Below are 21,630 nucleotides of genomic sequence, written 5' to 3' on the forward strand. Positions count from 1 at the left end.
CAGTTCAGCAGCTCTTGTGCAAAGAGAACTCTGTCCCAGTAGTTCCAAAAAAGGCCCCAGGACTCATTCTGATTGGACTGCTTTGGATCACATGCCTTTCCCTAAGTCAATCACTACAGATGTTGGTGGTAGGGAGCGGTGGACAGTACTTTGATTGGTTAGGACCGGGCCATGTCCTCCCCACAGGCAAGGTAAATAGTGAAGTCAGCCTCCTGGCAGCCATAAAGACAGAGAATGGGGAGGAGTGGTTCCCCAGAGAAAATTAGGCTCCCCTTACCAGAAGAAAGGGAACATTTACTGGAATGTTCTGGAAGGATAAAAATAATGCATGCCCCCAACACACTGAAGGATGTCTGCATGAAGTCATTAGGATGTTGCGGCATATGGAAACCATCATCTGAAGCATGGTGGCAAGGAAAAGGGACCATATCCCTTCTGTTTTGAGAGATGGGTAATGGGTATGGGAAAGAGGGCATAATCATCACCTTCAAATCTTTGGAATGTAATTATGACAGCTGGGATAAGACATGTTCTGTGAAGCTTTAGAGGAAAACATTAGCATCTAGATCAGAGATTAGAGAAAGGCAGATCACTCATAAGATATATATCTCATATACGTATGTATATAAAAAATGTATACAATTTAGTTTGTCCAAAAAAAAAAAAAAAAAAAAAGCAAAAAAACCCCCCAAAACCAGGCCTATTTGACAGGGGATGAGTTTGGCCATGTCTGGGCATATCAATGAATGGGCATTTCACACTTCCCATGACTAATGAAATACGCCTATGCTTCCTTCTTTCCTTGGCTTTTTCACAAATGCTGTGTCTAGGTAGACCCTATCTGGAAAGCACCAGCTAGGTTTTGTCTTGGGGAAATCTGCCCAACCCCAATAATTTCAACCAGCAGTACTTTATCTGAGGCAGACCTCTAGGCTCTTGTTAGTCATGACACTTGGGATAAGGCCTGGCATTATAGTCACCTCAGCACGTGCCTTAACTTCCCCGTTTGGTGAAAGTGTTCTCCGGGCAGTGACTATCTCATCTTACGCCCTTTGTGTCTTACTCAAATATTTGTTGAATAAATAATTTTATCAGAACTTTTGCGGAAGGTTTCTTGCCTTGGGGTAAGGTGTGTGACTAAGGGGTCACAAGGATTCTGCCCAGCTCTAAGATTCTGTGACCACGATGTGTTACTGAACTTGAAGATGACATATAGATGAATAATTGGGAATACTCAGAGCCGTCTTGGCTTTGCAGCTGTTGGAGGGGGTCAGGAGGCACCCTCTTTTGCCTCTCTTCTGAGAGTTGCACCAAAGGGCAGTCCTGGGACACCTTTGGGGTAGAATTGAGGATCACAGTAAGAATTTACCCTGGAATGTAAAATGATTTGCCCCTTTCCAGTCTTTGTGCCTTTGCACAACTCCTTCCCGGAAACCTGGAAGAATGCCCTAGCCCCTTCTTGCTCTAGCTACTGCTATTCCTCCCTCAGACCCTGCCTGGTGCCATCACCCCCAGGAAGTTTTCGGGAAAGCACTTCCCCCATTTTTCCGCCGCCAAGTTGGAGTTATTTCTCCTTTTCTGGGCTCCTTCCCATTGCTGGGGGAGGGGGAGCAAAAGGCCTGCCTCCACCAAAGGCACTTATCACTGTGGACCTTGCTTTACTGGTTTCTCTTCCCTTTAACCTGCATTCTTTCTCCTTGTTGACGTTATGAACCAGGTCCATGTGTGGCCTCAGTGCTTAATGCAGAAGACCCGCGCGCGCACACACACACACACACACACACACGCCTACATCCCTGCGTTACACGAGTGGGTGCTGGAGAGAGCAGGACATCAGTATTTTAGAATTTTAGAGTTGCAAGAGTCATCTAGTGCAGTCCTCCCTTTTTCAGATGCTTTTCCTTGATTGAGTCTCCTAATACACAAGCTTCTGGGTTCCTTCAGCCCGTTTCCTTCTCGAATACCAAAGCACTTTCGCTGTTGATGATCTCAACATTCCAGGCAGGTAGGGTGGGGTAGGTAAGTGTCGGTACCCTCCCTTTTATCGTTGGGGATACAGACTCGGGTAACTGGCCCCAGTGGGGCGGGGGCTGTAACGGGAATTCAGGGCTCCGGGCCAGTGCGAAATTTATTGTCTCCTTTTGGGAAATGTGAAAGTAAACTAATCCATTTATTAGCTCCAGGCGGGACCCTTCAGCCCTCTAGAAAGATGAGTGTGGGGTTCGGAGGATTAATGCAGTAAAAGAGCTCGTGGCATTGACCCTTTGGCAACTTCGCGAGGTCCAGTCGGGTCCCCCGCCCTTCTCTGGACCAATGGGCTGCGGCCTCTTTAAGGCCGCACAGCCCCGCCCCCGGCTCCTCGCCGACCTCCTCCCACCTCCTCGCCACCGCTCGGCCAGTTCCAGACTTCCCTCAGCGATGAGGTCATCTTCCCACTGCCCATTGGCTGTGGTGGGCCGTCAGTCACAGGAAGTCCCGCCTCCGTCATCAATTCCCTCGTGCCCCTCCCTTCCTCGCTCTTCCCGTAGCCCGCCGGGCCGGGCCTCCACAAGACCTTCGATTGGCCACCGCCGCTGTCACTTCTCCAGCAGGCGGCGTGGAAGGCTGGAGGCGGGTGTGGTGGGAGGGTCCGCAGCTTCCGTGGCTGAGAGGAGCCGGCGGCGGCCGTGTCTGTGGTGGCCGCGGCGGCGGCGAGAGCAACCGTCCCATCTTCCCCTCCCCTTCGGCTCCGCTCGCCACACGCCCTCCGCTCGCGCCGATTCTCCGCAGCTCCACGCGCCCTGGCTGAACGTTGAGCGTCCGGAGGAGTCGCGCGCTGTCAGAGCAGGAACGGGGACAGCCGCGGAGCCCGGGCCAGGAGGAGAACGAGGCGGTGAGTGAGAGTCCAGCCAGAGACCCCTCCCCCACCGCGGCGTCGCCCCGCCCGAGCATCCTTTCTCCTCCAGACCGCGCAGCTCGCACCCTCGGGTGGGGGGCGTCGGGCGGGCTCGGCCTTGGGCCCCCACCCCGCGCCGTCCCTCCCACCGCCGCCCCGCCCCTCCGGGTCCCGGTGGGTGAGCCGGCGCGGGTGGCGCGGGGCGCGGCCCTGCACCTGTGCGTTGCCTGGTCGGCTGAGCGGGTGGGGAGACACCTAGGTTCCCAGCCCTCTTGCGACCCGGGCGGATGCTGCCTGCAGGGACCGGCTGTCCGGCGCTTTCCCCGGACGCTCGTGAGAAGCCTCAGGATCCAGGTGCAGTCCCAAGGTTCCCAGGCAAGGAAGGCTCACCTGGACTTGTTGATGCCTGTGTAGCAGCCCGAACGCCTCCAGGTGTAAGGGCTCTGGCAGGTTCGAAACTTGACGGTCCAGCACTTTACCCTCTTAGAAAGTGTCTGTCAGGACGCTTTGATTACATCCCTGCCCGGGCCGGTACCTAGGAAGCATTGACACTCGAGGGCGAGGGCTGGACCTTTCTCGAGTCAGGCTCTCAACCCTGCTATTTGCCAGCTGTGTAATCTTGGGCCTCAGTTTCCTCATGAGAAGAACATGGATAATATCTGTCACGTGAGGTCGTTGTACGTGGAGAACGGCTGGTAAACCAGTTTGTTTGTAAGCACCAGCCCAGCTTGGCTTTGTCAGGGTTTCTCTCTGTTTTCTCACTATTGCATAGCACCAGTTTGGTGGACAGTTAACTGTTACCAGGCTGTACTTGGCATGAAGTGTGTGTATACAGGAATGTGAAATACATCACCTAAATGTAATAATGAAATGACACCTAGCTTCGTGTGTTTTTATGTATGATTAAATCCATAAGATGTCTGAAATGGCCCCAAGTTGCTCGTTTTTGAGATCTTTTCAAGATCTTTTCCACCTGAAGCCAAAGCCTGTAACATAACCTTTACTTTCAATAAGAAGTTAAATTTATGCGACTTTAAAGATTTAAAAGACCCCCCCCCAAAAAAAAAACAAAAAACCTCCAAATTTCACTTATGCAGTTTTACTGTTGAAAAGCAGCCACCTCCCAGGGCTGAGGTGGTACAGCCAGCTGGCCCACAGCCCCATGACTGCAGGGTGGGGAACCCTTGGCTGAAAGTTATTAAACTAAGTTTTGCCGAATATCTTTTGCATTTTTCATAGTGAATCAAAGGGCTTTATGATACTCAGTTTCTTAATGAAACAATGAGAAAGAAACCATTATTATTTTTTTTGAAAACACATGCAAGGAAAAACTGACTGTAGTCTAGTTCTAGCATTTGCTTCAGTTCTTTGCAATAACTGTTAAGAAGAGCCCTTGTTTAAAAAGCCTTCCAAACGTTACATTCATTAGGATAATTTTTTTATTTGGAATAAAATTGTGAGATGGAAGAGTAATACGTACTCTATAATTCAAAAGTATTTATTGCAGACTTTCCACGACCTTAGTTCACTGCCGAGTGCTATGAGGAAGGGATTCAAAAGATGTATAAAATAGCACCTCAGCCCATAAAGGGCAAAACCATAAAGTTTGGTTCACCCAGTAGTAATTACGGGTACTACTTAAGTAATGACTTTATTCACTAATTCATTGATTTATTGAATAAACTTTTGTTCCATGCCTGTAGTGTGCCAGGTGTTTTTCTTAAAGTTATGAAGGTTATGAAGGTACGTGAGATGTGGTCCCTGCTCATGAGGAGCTCACAGTCTAGTGGGAGAAGCAGAAAGCGACAGATAATCGGAACACACTGAAATAAACTCTTAAGTACAAGCCCAGAACTGTATGGGAGACTCAAGGGAACTTTTCCTTTGGACTCCAAAGAGAAGATGGTGTTTGAGAGAGGAAGATTATTCCAAACAGAAGTAACTGGGTTTGGAAAGATTTCCTGACAAAGCTTCTGACTGCAGGTGTAAGTCCTAGGGAAGAAGGAGGAAATTGGCATTCCTTGATGCCTACTACGTAACAGGCATTACGTTAGGCTTTTAATGTATTACTTAATCCTCACAATACCCCTGTGAGGTAGAGTTTATCTCTACTTTAGGATAGGGAAACTGAGATTCAGGATAGTTTAATTTGTCTAAGGTTAGTGACAGAGCCAGGACTTGAATCTCTGATTTACAAGGGTAGTACGCTCTTTTCCTTGAACACTCTGCGTTGTAGAAGTAAATATAAATGAGATCAGAAAATTCCACCTACATATATCATACTACATCTGTTACACATTACTTTCTGTGCAATAAATGTTCATACTTGTTGATTTAGAGTTGCTAAACTTGTGTAATAAATAAAGGCTATCTTTATCAAATGCTATTTATTTTATGCTTATAAATGTGGTGGCATTTGCTAAAAAGTGTGGCCCATGGAAACACTCAGTAAAAATGGAAGACTTGATATATATAGATTCTATACGGAGCCTTTTACAAAGTTGTTTTAAAAAGGTATAAACTTTTCTTGAGACCGCAGCTTAAATATTCAAGTATACAAAGAAAAAGATATCAAACATACGACCAATTAGATAGAGAATGAAGGGGTAAATAGTTTTGAATAATTAACTTTTACAAAGGGGAAATTAGAATTTTGAAGTCGTATTAACAAAGAATATTGTATTACGTTTGCAGAGACCATGATGGCAAGAGTACATATGAGACTAAGCTCCATAAGCTCAAGGGTATTTGTTTTATTGTCAGCTTCCAGAGCAATTCTTGGGACATAGTAGGTGCTCAGTAATATTCATGAATAAAAGATGAACATGAACAAGTATATATTTACAATGAGTAGTGTGTTTATGAGTATAAATGCTAGGATTGATAGCTAGATTGGATTGACATAATATGGAACATTTTCATCTGAGAATAAACTTCGTATAGGTTATATATCAGAAGGTCTTTGAATGAGAAAAGGGAAGAAGACATTGATAGATTACAGATGAAGTGGTTTAGGTATGAGGAGTAGTTTATAAATGGATACATTTTGGAGGAAAAGGAATATTGAATAAAGGGAATGGCCCACTCACAATTCAACAAATATAGGTACTGTTTATTTCTAAGGCCTTACTGGAGTTTTGAGAATCAAGGAAACAAGGTCTGCTCGCAAGGAGCTTCCAGTTTCAGAGAGTAGATGTGTTTGTTAGCTGTCTAGTGTGTAACAAATTACCCCAAAAGTTAATGTTTAAGACAACAATAAACATTCTCTCTCACAGTTTCTGTGAGTCAGAAATTTGGGAGCAGCTTGGCTGAGTGGTGCAGGCTCAGGGTCTTTCTAGAGGTTGCAGTAATCTGTCATCTCGGGTGTGGTCATCTGAAGGCTTGACTGAGGCTGGCAGATCCTCTTCCAAGATGGCAACTCATGGCTGGCAAATTGGTGCAGACTGTTGGTTGGAAGTCTTAGTTCTTCTCCATGTGGGCCTCTCCATAGAGCTACTTAAATGCCCTCATGGCTGGCTTCCCCCAGGGCAAATAATCCAAGAGACCAAGTTGCACTGTCTTTTATGACTTAGCTTCAGAAGTCACATACCATCATTCCTCCAGTATGCTGTTGGTCACACATCGTGGGAAGGGATTACACAGGAATGTCGATACCAGGAGGTGAGATTCATTAGGAGCCATCTTGGAGGCTGGCTACCACAGTGGGTAGTATAGAAAAATAAGTGTTGAAAGACGGTACAAAGTGCTGGTGGAGGGGAGGGAAGAATTCAGAATGTGAAGGTTACCGTTGGGGAGATGAGGGAATTGGAAAAGATTTAATTCTGTTAACAGATAGTCACAAATATTTATTGTGTTTATGGTGTGCCTTCCACATAGTAGACCAATGTGTGGAAGTGAGCACTGTATTAGGGCCATCTAAAATGTTTTAAGTATTCTAAGGCCAGCATTTACACTAAGGACAAATATTTGATCTCTGTGTGTAAGGTAAGGGTGGAGTAATTTTTCTGATATTGAAGAGAACAGTAATTTATCAGAGTGATAGACAAGCATTTATAGAGTATGAGTAGTTAAGAGCATAAGTACTCGAGCCAGACTTCCTGGGTTTGAATCCTGGCCCTACCACTTGCTACCTAGTAGTGTGACCTTGGGTTTGTGAATATGATACTCTTGCTACTTTTTCTTAGTGATTCATTAACTGTAAAATGGGGATAACAATGCTGCCTGCATTATATTGCTGCTATGAGTATCAAATAAGTTAAAAATATGCCAGGTGCTTGGAACAGCTTACATGAATCATCGTCATCATCGTCATCAATTTTTGGCAGTAGCATAGGACATGGGTGAATGAGGTTGGAGTCAGAGATGAGTGAGTATAGAATGATGTGGGTATTCAGAAAGAGACATTTAAGTGTCGATTGCTGCTTCAGTATTGGTTTTTCCAGTTCAAGTACCTATGTCTAGATAATTTTTCACAAACTAGAGCGAATCAGTGATTTTATTTAGCGGAACTCCATAATTAAAAGAAGACTTCAGGAGGTGCACAGTTGCCTGTTCAGAGCATATCATACCCTCTTGTCCCTCTTCAAGTTACTGGGCCCTCTATCTGCAGAATGGGTTTCACCTGAAGCAGTACTTAAAGGTGTGTATACTTCAAAAGAGCTTAGTGGTAGAATTAGGACCTATAGTAAAAATACCTAGAATGAGAACTTTTGTGACTGAGTCACAAAAGAATCCACAGATTGGTTAAAATGCTGTGTCACTTCTATGAAGAGGAAAGATCGTTGAACTCTGTGTTGCTGCAGGTGTTAAAGCAGAAATGGGATGATCTGCCAGAGGCTTTGGTGGAGCTAATTGCCTGAGTTGCCTTCGGTTCTGTGGTTCAGTGACTCAAGTGCAATTTTCCTTGTTTAGCTGAACGGAGGCACTGAGAAATGAAATGGTTTGGGGTTCCCCAGCCATCTGATGGCTGAGGCTGGGCCAGGGCTTTACCTGGTATTTACGCCAGCCCACGTAGCAGTGATAGAACAAATGCAGAACCTTTCAGAGACTGAACGTTGTGGAAAATTATTTTCTTTGGGTACCGTATTTTTAGTTTTGTGGTATATCTGGTTCATTTGCTTCCCCACTCACTCTGGTTCATGTGCACTTAGAAATCATTGCCTGTATAAATCAGTGCTGGCAATGAATAATTTGGATAGCTCATTTTGAAATTTGGAGTGTATCTTCTGTTTGTTACTGAATTTGAAGACAGGTGGGCAACTTACAGGTCTTTGGCCTCTAAAATTATGAGAAATATGGGTGACTTTGGTTCTTTTTAAAATGACTTTATTTAAGTATAGTTGGTATACAATATCATATTAGTTATATATTCAGGTATATGATACAGTGATTGGACATTTTTATACCTTACAATTGTGCTCACCCCACTAATTCTAATAATCATCTGTCATCGTGCACGCTTACCACAATATTATTGACTACAGGTGACTTTGGATTTTTGAAAAATCTTTGTTCTGGTATCAAAACTTAAAGTGTAATTGGGTATAATTTGAAAAAAATTCTAAATTCCCTACTATGAGAGAGTAACTAGTGAGGTGACATGTCAAGTTTAAGGGCATGAGCAGGGCTAGGTACTGACAATTGTCAGGTATGTAACCATAGGCTCACCACGTAATCATCTTGTGACTCAGTTTCCTCATCTGTAAAATGGAGTTACTAGTTCTTACAATATGAGGTTGTAAGGATTATGGAGGAATGTAAAGGGAAGTAACTGTGGCATCACCATGGTGCTATCTCGGTATTTCTCACACCAGCTCTGAAATACGTAGGGGTACCATTTTGCACACGAGGAAAGAGAAGCTTGGAGAGATGAACTAATTTTAATTTAGGAAGATCCCACTCAGGATTTGAACCCAGGTCCGTCTCTGAATTAAAAGATGCTGACTCGCTACATGAATGTGTATTAAGTGCTTAACTTTGCCTCCAGTAAAGTCTGTTCCTGTTCACTTTCTTTTGCGCAGTTGGTGAAAATGTCAGTATAGTGAGAATTCTCTATGGTAGTAATCAAGGTGTTGTAGCTCTCACAATATTCTTTGCAGTGTTCCTTATATGTATCTTGTTGCCATTCCAGAAATGGAAAATTGTAATAGTGACTTCACATCTTAAATTGCTCAATAAATACTAAATAAGGGCATACTATAATATCCAAATTAAAAAAAAAGTTTTGTCAGTGTTTCAGTATCTGTAAATGGTGTGAGTGATGCCAGAGTCTCTTAATCATGGTGAATTTGTACATATTTTCACTACCACAAAATTTACGGGAACTTGGAAAGTTGTCTTCTCGTACTTTAGGACACACCATGTCACATTTTGGTATGAGAGTGGTGTTATCGTGGTTGTGAAACTGGCTCTATTGTTGAATTTATATTTTTTTATATGATGGATATATTTAATCTTTTAAAAATTTGCCTTACATCTGTTGTTTCACCCTTTCTTTAAAAGGTAGAGATGGGGAAACAATTTAGGAATGAAAAGTAAGGGCTGTTTTTCTTATTCTTGATGCACTTTTAATGAAAAATCACTTGAACTAAAGCCTTCTTTTAGGAGCCTTTCACTCTTTAATTCTAACATTCCAGATTAATGCCTTGGAGGTCATTGCATTGGAGGGAAAGATGTGGTGGTATTTTAAATTCTGTTTTATAGATTCAGTGGATTATTTCACATTAGCTTGTTGATATCCCCTATGTGTTCAGATTTTTTTTTTCAGAAGGTTGGAGGAGTGCTGGAATTGGAACAGGGAAAGGATATAATGAGATTATAGACTAGCGATGATTTGATATTAAATAAATTTGAAGATTTCCTGTACCCAGTAGTTCATAGATACAGGGTTCATTTGTGTTGTATCTGTCATGAGTCTGTGTATATATTGAGTCAAAATGATTAATCACTTTCTTAAGTTAGTCACTCTGTAGCATGATTGACCAATTTTTTTCCTTTTTGATTTTTACCTGAAAGCTGATTCTGGAGGTGAGCCTGGCAGAAACAATTTGTATGAAAACTGGGTATGATCTGTACAATTTGGACAAGTTATTTATGACATTTTATTTTCAACATGTTCAATAACCTGTTAGGTGCCTAAATAAAACTGAGTTAATTATAGTGTAACCTTTTGTTCTATTTGGAGAGTGTTAAGGGATTTTTGAATACCCTCCAAAATCCACCTTCATCAAGTTAGCTTAGAAAGCTCTTTCTAGAACAGGGATCCTCTAAACTTTACCTGCATGACGCTCCCCACCTCTTCTGACCACTTCTTTGTTTTGTTTTGAAAAAGCATACCTAGTAGATTTCCCTACTCTTTGGAGATAGCGATGAGTTTTGGAGTTGAATGCACCTGTTTTCAATCCTGGCTCTATGGCTCATTGGCTCTGTGATCTTGGGCAAGGGAGTTAATCTTTCTGAATCTCTGCTTCCTCATAGGATAGTTGTGAGAGGTAAGTAAAATTATGTGTGAAGCATTTAGCACATAATAGGCATTCTATGCATGTTCATTTTCATAGCACGCAGAATTTTTCTTTTGTAGCTCTAGCTAAATTGCAGCTAAGTTATTATATCATTATGTAATTCTGTTTTTCTTCTTGTAAACTCATGAGGCCAGAGACCATGTCTGTGTCTTCACTGCTATATATTCTTAGTGTCCAGCACAGTAATTGGCATGGCATATAATAGTTGCTCAATAAATACTTGAGTGAGTGAAAGTGACCCACCCCTCTCTTTACCCTGTCCTTTCTTGCCTTAAAAGGACAGTGTACTGAACTCATACCCTTTGGCCCACTTGAGAATTATTCCGAAAACATATATGCACCCCTCTGTTCACTGCAGCACTATTTACAATAGCCAAGATACGGAAGCAACCCAAATGCCCCTCAGTAGACGATTGGGTAAAGAAGAGGTGGTACATGTAAACAATGGAGTATTACTCAGCCATAACAAAGAATGAAATCTTACCATTTGCAACAACATGGATGGACCTACAGGGTATTATGCTGAGTAAAGTCAGACAGAAAGACAAATACCATATAATCTCATATGTGTAATCTAAAGAACAAAATAAATGAACAAACAAAATAGAAACAGACTCAGACACAAAGAACATTTTGATGGTTGCCAGGTGGGAAAGGGGTTGGGAGGATGGGTGAAAAAGGGGAATGGATTAAGAAGTACAAATTGGTAGTTACAAAATAATCATGGAATGTAAAGTATAGAATAGGGAATATAGTCCATAAGATAGTAATAACTGTGTGGTGTCAGGTGGGTACTACCGTGTTCCCCTGAAAATAAGACCCGCTCTTATATAAGGTTTGCTTCAAAAGATGCATTAGGGCTTATGTTCAAGGGGTGTTATCCTGAAAAATCATGCTAGGGCTTATTTTTCCGGTTAGGTCTTATTTTTGGGGAAACATGGTAGATTTATCTGGGTGATCACTTCATAAGTTATATAAATGCCTAATCATTATGTTGTACACTTGAAACTAATATTGTATGTCAACTGTAATTGAAAAAAAATAAAAAGATTGGAGCTAGGTATGGGGAGGGCAATGAATAGATGAATAACAATCAGAAAGAGCAGAGAATATTCAAAGTAAATTATAATACTAGAAAATTATAGTACTCTGGACTTTCTAACCCCATCTGAACTGATGTCCAACCCCAAATTCTACCAAAACAGTTTTCAGTGAAGCCACCACCAACTTCATGTTGCTGAGCCAATAGGTTGTCCCTAGCTTAGTAAGATGGTAACTCTTCTAGTTATTTAGCAAGAACCTTGGAATCATCTTCTCTTTTTTTCCACTTCATACCCAGTCCATCAGCAAATCCTGTTAGCTATGTCTTCTAAATATATCCATATCTGATCACGTCTCTCAACCTCCACAACAAGCAGCCTTGTGTAAGTCTGTATTAGTTTAGTTTTCTGTAGCTACTGTAACAAATGACCACAAACTTGGTGGTTTAAAACAACCCGTGTATATTCCCTTACAGTTCTGAAGGCTTCATATCTGAAATCCCTTTCACTAGGCCAAAATCAAGGTGTCAGCAGTGCTTCCAAAGGCTTCAGGGGCGAGTCTGTTCCTTGCATCTCCAGTGTCTGGAGGCTGCTGGCCGCCTGGGCAGTGTCACTTCAGTCCTCAAGGCCAGTGTCTTCCAACCTCTCTGCGCGTCTCCTGCTCTTTCTGGGTTTGTCACATCTCTCTGCCTCCCTTTTATGAAGACTTGTGATGGCATTTAGGGCTCACCAACATAATCTCCCCATCTCAAAATCTTTAATTTAATCACACCTGCAGAGAGAGAGAGAGAGAGAGAGAGAGAGAGAGAGAGAGAGAGAGAGAGAGAGAGAGAGAGAGAGAGAGAGAGCCCACACACAAATGAGATCATCCAGTGTTTGTCTTTCTCTGTGTGATTTGTTTCACTTAGCATAATGCCCTCAAAATCCATCCATGTTTTTGCAGATGGCAAAACTTCATTTTTTATACTGCTGAATAATATTCCAGAATGTGTGTGTGTACATGCACGCACACACACAAACATATTATACATATATATGTATGTTTACACACACATACAACATTTTCTTTATCCACATATCTGATAGTAGACACTTAGATTGTTTCTATGTCTGGGTATTGTAAATAATGCTACAGTGAATGGGGAGGGGGGACATATATTTTTTTTGAATTAGTGTTTTTGGTTTTTTTGGATAAATACCTACAAGTGTAATTGCTGATCATATGCTAGTTCTATTTTGAATTTTTTGAGGAACCTTCATATTATTTTCCATAGTGGCTGCACCAGTTTACATTCGCACCAGCGGTGCTAAGTTCCCTTTTCTCCACATCCTCACAACTTATTATTTCTTTTTCTTTTTTAAAGGATTTTGACTAAGTTTTCTTTCTTTCTTTCTTCCTTCCTTCCTTCCTTCCTTCCTTCCTTCCTTCCTTCCTTCCTTCCTTCCTTCCTTCCTTTCCTGATTTTATTGGGGAAGGGGAACAGGACTTTATTGGGGAACAGTGTGTACTTCCAGGACTTTTTTCCAAGTCAAGTTGTCCTTTCAATCTTAGTTGTGGGGGGCGCAGCTCAGCTCCAGGTCCAGTTGCCGTTGCTAGTTGCAGGGGGTGCAGCCCACCACCCCTTGCGGGAATCGAACCGGCAGCCTTCGGAGTTAGGAGCACGGAGCTCTAACCGCCTGAGCCACTGGGCCAGCCCCACTTATTATTTCTTGTCCTTTGATAATAACCATTCTAACAGGTATGAAGTGATACTTCATTGTGGTTTTGGTTTGCATTTCTGTGATGATTAATGATACTGAGCATCTATCTTTTCATGTGCCTGTTGGCCATCTGTAGGTCTTTTCTGGAAAAATGTTTATTTAGAGTCTCTGCCCAATTTTAAATCAGATTTTTTTTTTTTTTTTTGCTATTGAGTTGTATGAATTCTTTATATATTTTGGATATTAACCCTTTGTCAGATATATGATTTGAGAATATGAAAAATATGAGAACTATTTTCTCCAATTCATTAGGTTGCCTTTTCATTCTGTTGATGATTTCCTCTCCTGTGACAAAGCTTTTTAGTTTGATATAGTCCCTTCTGTTTATTTTCATTTTGGTGCCGTTGCTTTTGGTGTATATCTTTACTTTTCTTGAAGGGTAGCATGTTTTTGCAGCTGAGTAGTTTTTTTTAAGACTTTATTGGAGAGGGGGAACAGTGTATATTTCCAGGACTTTATTGGGGAACAGTGTGTTTTTTCCCTGGACCCATCAGCTCCAAGTCAAGATGTTTTCCTTCAATCTTAGTTGTGGAGGGCGCAGCTCAGCTCCAAGTCCAGTAGCCATTTTCAATCTAGTTGCAGGGGGCACAACCCATCATCCCTTGTGGGAATTGAGCTGGAAACCTTGTTAAGAGCTTGCGCTCTAAACAACTGAGCCATCCAGACGACCCTGTCTTGGAGATTCTTGTCAGGAGACAAGAGGGTCCTCCATAGATCTTTCCTGGAAAATCTCATGTCTGTTCCTAGCTTCTGTTTCGATGGTTGGTTCAGGGGATCCTTGAGTTATATGTGTAATTTCTTCGCTAATAAAAGGTTGTCCAGCCACACTGTTGGCTTTCTCTCCACAGCAGTGCTTTCTTAATAATGAATCTCCTTATTTTCGTGTGTGTGTGTATGTGTGTATATTTATATCTATATATATTTTGGGGAGTGACCTAGATAAGCTGAGACTTTCCCAAATCATCAAAACCTGGTGTCTTTTAACATTTTGCACATCAGTTTATCTTTCCTCTTGCATTTTATTGTAAGCAGCAAGAAGAAACCAGGCCATACCTTCAACATGTTTCTTGGAAAGTGCCTTAGCTAAATATCCAAGTTCATCACTAATAAATTCTGCTTTTCACACAACTATAGAATACAATTTAGCTAAGTTTTTTTGCCACTATATAAAAAATACTGTCTTTCCTCCAGTTTCCAGTAATGCTCCTCATTTCCTTCTTGAGTCCTTACCAGAAGTACCTTTAGTGTTCATATTTTCACCAGCGTTCTGTTTATGATGACATGTATTCTGAAAAACCAGAATAGGCTTTTTCTACTGTGCTCTCATTTTCTTCTGAGCTCTTACCAGGAGCCCTTTAATGTCCATATTTCTACCAACAGGCTGTTTAAGACTTTCTGTTACGTTTCTTAAAATTCTTCAGCCTTTACCCATTATCCAGTCTCAAAGCCACTTCCATGTTTTTGTTATAGCAACACCCCACTTCCAGATTCCAAGATCTGTATCAGTCAGGGTTCAACCTGAGAAACAGAACCAGCAGGAGTTATATACTGGAGGATTCATTCCTTACATGATTGTGGGGGCTGGCTAGGTCACTACGACATCCATAGGCTAGGCTGTCATGAAGGACAGATTGGAACTCTCAGCAAAAGATGACGTTGCTATTCACAGGTGGAATTTCTTCTGGAAACCTCAGTTCTGTATGTTTTTAATTGATTGAATCAGGCTCACCTAGATCATCTAGGATAACCTTCTTTACTTAAAGTCAACTGATTATGAATGTTAATCACATCTACAAAATACCTTCACAGCAACATTTAGCTTAGTGTTTGAATAACTGGGGACTATAGCCTAACCAAGTTGAAATGTAGCTGACCATCACACTATCTTTATTATCTCTTGCCTGCGTTATTGCCATAGCTTCCTGTGAACTACAGGGTTTTCGAACGTCTCCATTGATGAACATTTCGGTTTACGAACGCTGTAAACCTGGAAGTAAATGCTTTGGTTTTTGAACATGCCTCAGAAGTGGAACATGTCACGCAGCTTCTGCTGAGTGCAACATACTGAGGCCTAGCTGTCGGCTGTTTTCAAACGTTTCAGAACTCGAACGGTCTTCCAGAACATATTACGTTCGAAAACCGAGGTACCCCTGTACACTCCTTGCTTCTGCCCTTGATTTGTTAGGGTCTGCTCTCCACATAGATTATAGATCTTATGATCTGCTTTTCAGAGTTAATTTCATCATCTACCGCTTTCCTCCTTACTTGCTCTGCTGCAATCCCACTGGATTCCTTGCTCTTCTTGGGTCATACCAGGTCTTTGTGCTTGTTTCCTCTGCCTGAAGTACTCTTTCCCTGGATCTTCACATGATTTCCTTCCTCACTGTTTTTAGATCTTTGCTCAGATGTCTTCCTATTAGAGAGACCGTCATATATGAAAAAGCTATCTTACTCCTCAATCCTAGGCATTGCCTATTTCCCTGGTCCTGCTTCACTTTGCGCAGGACTTATCACCCCTTGACATACATGTGATATCTGTCTCCTCCCACTAGATGATAATCTCTACAAGGAGCCGGGACTTTGTTTTGTTTATTGCTGTATCCTCCGCACCAACAGTACTTGGCATGTATTTGGTGCTTAATAAATATTTTGAATGGATTAATGAATGAAGGAATGGACATTTTCATTCTTCCTCTCAAATGATATTTAACATAGTTGATCACTTTCTTTCTTGAGCCATTTTATATTCTTGGTATGACACTAGCCGCCTAGTTTTCATCAAATACCTTGTTCATTCCCGCAATCTCTCCTGCCATTCTGTATTAGAAATAAATTTAATGAAAGATACATAAGACTTTTACACTGAAAGTCAGAAAACATTGCTGAAAGAAGTTAAAAAAGACCTAACTAATCATAGTATACCATGTTCATGGTTTGAAAGACCCAATAATGTTAAGCTGTCTAATCTTCCCAAAATAATCTAAAGATTCAGTGTGTTCACAGTCAAATCCCAGCAGATTTTTTAGTAGAAATTGACATGCTGAATCTGAAATTTACATGGAAATGGAAAGAACCTAAAATAGCCAAAAGATATTAGAAGCAGAAGAACAAACTTGGAGGAATTAAATTACCTGATTTCAAAACATTATAAAACTAGAGTAACCAAGACTGTGTGGTATTGGTGTAAAAGACATGGATCATTGGAACGCAATAGAGAACACCGAATTAGATGCATTTATGGCCAATTGGTTTGTCAACAAAGGCTCAAATGTAATTCAGTAGGGGAAAGAATAGTCTTTTCTACAAATGTTACTGGAACAATTACATATTTGTCTGTAAAGAAATTAATTTCAATCCTTATCTCACATTAAAATTAATTCAAAGTGTCTTATAGACCTAAACATACAAACTAAACCCATAAAACTTACAGAAGAGATTGTAAGAGACAATCTTTGCGACCTTGGGGGTAGCCAAAGATTTTTTTAGGACACAAAAAACACTAACCCTAGAAGAAAAAAATTGATAAATTGGATCTTATCAAAAGTAAAATTTTCTGTTCTTCAAAAGACACTAAGAAAGTGAAAAGGTAAGCTATGGACTGGGAAGAAATCTTTACACACACACACACACACACACACTCACTCACTCACATACTATGTATATGGACTTACATCCAGAATTGTAAAATATGTTAAAGCTCAATAATATGACAAATGGCCCAGTTAAAAATGAGCAAAAGATTTGAATAGACATTTCACAGAAGAAAATATATTTGAAAAAAGCATATGAAAGGATATTCAACATTATCAGCCACCAGAGAAATACAAATTTAAACCACAAGATACCACTTCACACCCACTAGAATAGCTAAAATTTAAAAAAATGGGTAATTCCAAGTATTGGTGAGGATGTGAAACAACTGGAATTCATATATGTTTGAATTCATACATGGCAGGAGTGTGCAGTGGTACAACCACTTTGGAAAACAGTTGGTCAGTTTCTTATAAAGTTAAGAACATGCTTATGCAACTCAACAATCCTGCTCATTGGTGTTTGTTACTAAGAGAAATGAAAATATATACTCACAAAAAGTCTCACATGAATGTTCATAGCAGCTTTATTCATAATAGTCAAAAAAATTGTAAACAACCCAATGCCATCAATAGATAAAATTCTGTGGATAAATAATGAATTATTGATACGTTACAGCAATGTGAATAAATCTCAAAAACATGGCGAGTGGAAGAGTGAGATGCAAAAGAACTTACCCTGTGGTTTCATTTATTTGAAGTTCTAGAACAGACAAACTGTAGTAGTAATAGAAATCATATCAGTGAGTGGGGCTGGGTGGGGAGTGGAGATTGACTGTACGAGGACTGGAGGGGTGATGGGAACGTGTTTTTCCTTGGGAGTGTGACTGCACAAGAATGTACATTTGTCGGAACTTACTGAAAGTGTACATTTAAAATACATGCATTTTATTGTAAATAAATTATACCTCAAAGTTGATTAAAAATGTTGTATGGATCAACACTGGACTAAATAAAAGATGTTTGCCTGCCAGCTTTGGTTGAGGTCAGTTTGTGACAGCTGAGCTACGCCCCACACTACCCCACACACGTGCGCACTGCAGGAGTGCCTGGCCCACAGTAGTTCTTCAAATTTCTGTTGAATGAGTAAGTGGATAATAATGTGCCTTCTTGCAGCTCCATTGCAAGAAAAATACCCCATGCTTCATCCTCCTGCAGTTTTCTAACTCCAGTCATTTTTGGAATTCATTTGTTTGGTTTCTCAGTAGTACCTTGAGTACAAATTGGGTCATTCACTCTTTCAAATAGTTACTCAGTATCTACAATGTGTAAAACTCTGTCTAAATAAAGTACCTGCTAACTGTGAGGAATCACACCAGTGGCAGTTGATTATATATGACATTTTCATTTGACTTATAAAAGCAAAGGCTGGGTAAGCTCTTCTTGCTTAGAATCTATTTCAGCTACCATTTCTTTGTCTTTTGCATTTGCATTCTGCTATCTGAGATAACAGCATAGGCTTTATAACAGACTCTACGTGATAACTTCTCAGATGAGAGAAAGCAAACATTTCAGAATATCATTCTGGTATAGCTATAGAAATGGCAGATTTCTTCCTTTCCAATCATTCTACTGGACTGACTTAATTTGGTTTCTAGAAGCAAATTGCTTCTTGGTCTTGTAGTTAATCTATAGCTGTATGCTGTCTTCATCAAACAGGGTAATGGATACTTTTATAAATCACCAAGCAGAGTTATTATGTGATTTTTAAACCAGAACTTTAGTGAAAAAGCCCTGGTTATCATTCTGTACTGATAATTGTTAATTTCCTGACTTTGATCAGGCTTCCCTGAATTCTCCGAACAGCCAGCCGCCTTCTCATTTTCCACACTGTCCTTGCCCATTTTAAAGTTAGCCTGAGGCTTAATTCCTTTACAGAACCACTTTCCTTGATTAATACAGCCTCAAACTTGTTTTCAAACTGTCTCCTCTTCCTATAGTGCTGTTTTCTTTATTTAACATTTCTTTTTCTCCACCAAGAACTTTTCTTCTTATTAACATCACAGTTCATTGAGGGGTAGTAGGTACACTTAATAGATATTTTCTCTCCGTGTATCTAATGTAAGACCTGTACCAAGTGGGTATAGTAAGTAAAACAAGGAAGATGGATGGTACATTCTAGCGTGAAGGTGAATAACATGCAATTCAGAGTCTATCATGGATGAAAGTACAGTACTTTAGAGAACTGTGGATCTAGGCCTTTTCTCCTCCCTTTTTCTTGGCACATGCCCCTGAAAAGGAAGCCAGGGAGATTAAGAGCTGCTTCTATCTGATAATAGCCCAGAAATTTAAGAGGCGGCAGTTCCCACAGCAGCAATCTGAGTCTAGTAAGAGCTTAATGAAGTGCCTTTACCTGTACAGTAGTCAGAGTTTGTCTCTTTGCTGAGATATCAGGGGCTCTGATAGAGAAATTTAACAGGAATATGGGAATGAAGATAAAAGAAATGGGCATTGATCTGTTACCCTTGTTGACAGGTTTCTCCAATTAGAACTGTTTTTACTCAACGCCCACGCTGGAATTAATATACTAAAGAGTTTATTTAGTTTATCTGCCTTTCAGAATATACTTTTTCAAATACTTGTTATCTTTGAAGCGTTCAGAATCTTGTTTAGTCATTTTCACTAAGATTAAATTTATGGTATGTACTTTCATTTTACATTCCTATCAACAGTGCATAAGGGTTTCAGTTTCTCCACATTCTTACCAGTGCTTATTTTCTGGTTTCTTTCTTTTCTCTTCTCTTCTCTTCTCTTCTCTTCTCTTCTCTTCTCTTCTCTTCTCTTCTCTTCTCTTCTCTTCTCTTCTCTTCTCTTCTCTTCTCTTCTCTTCTCTTCTCTTTCTTTTCTTTTCATCGTAGCCATCCTAATGGGTGTGATGCCTCAGTGGTTTACATTTCTAGTGTTTTCCTGTAAGATCGGTAGCATAATGTTGCCTCTGTAGTTATTATCACATTACTTTTCTTTTTTCCTCACAACACATACCAGTCATACCTGAAGTGCTTATTTTTTTACTTGTTACCATAATCTCCACAAGGGCAGGGACCTTGTCCATCTCCATCACTAGTATCCCTAGGGCTGAGACAGTACCTGACTTGCTTAGCAAGTATTTGGTGGATGAATGAAGAGTGGAAAGTAGAGAGGAATAGAGTAGTGGTTGAAACAAAGGACTTTGGCATCAGGCCGACTTGGTTTTGAATTCTGGTTTCCTTATTTATAAAATGCCGTCATCATAGGATTGGGTGAGATTAAATGAGATCACAAATATGTAAAATCCTTGGTACAGCACCTGGCACATTGTACTTAACTGATAAGTAGCAGCTATTATTATTAGAGAGAGGTCAACTGGCGAATTGAGGCATCAGTAGGCTTGGGGCTTTAAAAACGTTATTCTGGCACTAATAAGCTATTTAATATTGAAAAAGTTGTCTCATCTCTTTGAGGTTTTTCCTCTGTAACCCAGCAGGAGATCATTGTTTCCAGAGTCTGAATCTCAGAAGCATCTAAATAATTGATTTAAAAATAATTTTTTAAAGAAAAGGTCATTACATTTCAAAAGTTACACCATTGAAATAGTTGAAGATAATTTGCCATAGTATGAAGTGTTAATGATTTAACATGCAAGGCTGTGTATGACCATTCAGTGATAATAGAAATGGAGGAATGCAGATTGTAACGTAGGTTGCAGTGATGACAGTTTGGTGGTTTTACTGACTTGTGTTGTACTTGCTTGTTGGGGAAACTTGCTTTAAAGATACCTTCCTGTCCACTTGATATGCTTCTGATTGATGGAGGAAATAACATAATCCTTACGAGAAGACTTCTGATTTCTGAGATGTGGCTGGTTGTGTCCCTGTTGTGTTAGCAAATGTGGGATCAGATGTGGGATCAGTTGTGTTAGCAAATGTGGGATCAGATGTGGAAACTCAGTCTGGCAGGGTCGGAGAGAAAGAGCATTTTTCATCAATGTGTTCAGCTATGTAAGATAACATAGATCCATCCAGCACAGTTATTTGTTTTTGTACAAATAACTTGGAGCAAAGAGTGGAAGAAACTAGTTTTTATTGAGTATCTGTTTTATACTGGCCACTGTTAGGTGCTTTCATGTATGCTATTTTATTTGATACTATTTTTTGACAGAACAGTTGTTTTTGCATGTACATGTTGCTCAGTGTCACCACACTGAATCAGACATTTCTGGATTTGAGAATGGTCCTTGTACATGATACAGCTTTTGTTAGGGAGCCACAGCTGCTAACCCCGAGGAAGTATACACTGCCCTCCAGGGGAGGCTCCTTTGGCTGCAGTAAGAGCAAATAACCCTGATAGCTTTTGCCACCAAACTCCCTGGTCTCTTCAGAGGTGCTTTCTGGTGTCTGTGTCAAGTAGAAATCCTAAACACTTTCCCCCGCAATGAAATACAATTGATGATGAGACCGCTAGGTGAAATACACAAGCACACACACATACATGTGTATACACTGATTTATTTATTAGTGCATTAGTCATGTGGAAGAATTGCTATAATTTTAGATCTTTATTTAAACATTTGTTTAATGGAAAGAGCATGGGCCATGGAAGCCACTTAATAGTTGTATGACTTTGAGCTTGTCTCAATTTCTCTTTGTCCTGTGTCCTCATCTTTAAAACGACGATGTGCTTATAGGGATGTTGTCAAGATGAAATAATGTAGGTAAAGCTCATGGATATTCCACAAATGTTCGTACTGTTTCTCGTTCCTCCTTCCATTCTGTTTTTCAGATAATTGACTAAAATCTCCCTGAGCATAATTTTGTTAGTGCCTCTATTAAGATTTCTTAGCCACATGTCCCAGGGATTAACAATGG

The 21,630-nt window shown here is 40.6% G+C and overlaps 1 protein-coding gene across 2 annotated transcripts in view; it reads left to right on the forward strand.

The window, feature by feature from the left end:
- Positions 1–2,616: 2,616 nt before the first annotated feature.
- The window catches only part of MRTFA (myocardin related transcription factor A), a gene marked incomplete at its 5' end in the record, with an annotated part of 176,073 nt that continues 157,059 nt past the window's right edge, over positions 2,617–21,630 (forward strand). The window contains one exon of one of the 2 annotated variants that reach the window (XM_081058622.1): positions 2,617–2,872. The remainder of the gene's footprint in view (positions 2,873–21,630) is intronic. The other variant, XM_081058617.1, reaches the window with a different exon arrangement.

Source organism: Rhinolophus hipposideros (assembly GCF_964194185.1).
Source record: "Rhinolophus hipposideros genome assembly, chromosome: 9".
Classification (NCBI taxonomy): Eukaryota; Metazoa; Chordata; class Mammalia; order Chiroptera; family Rhinolophidae; genus Rhinolophus; species Rhinolophus hipposideros.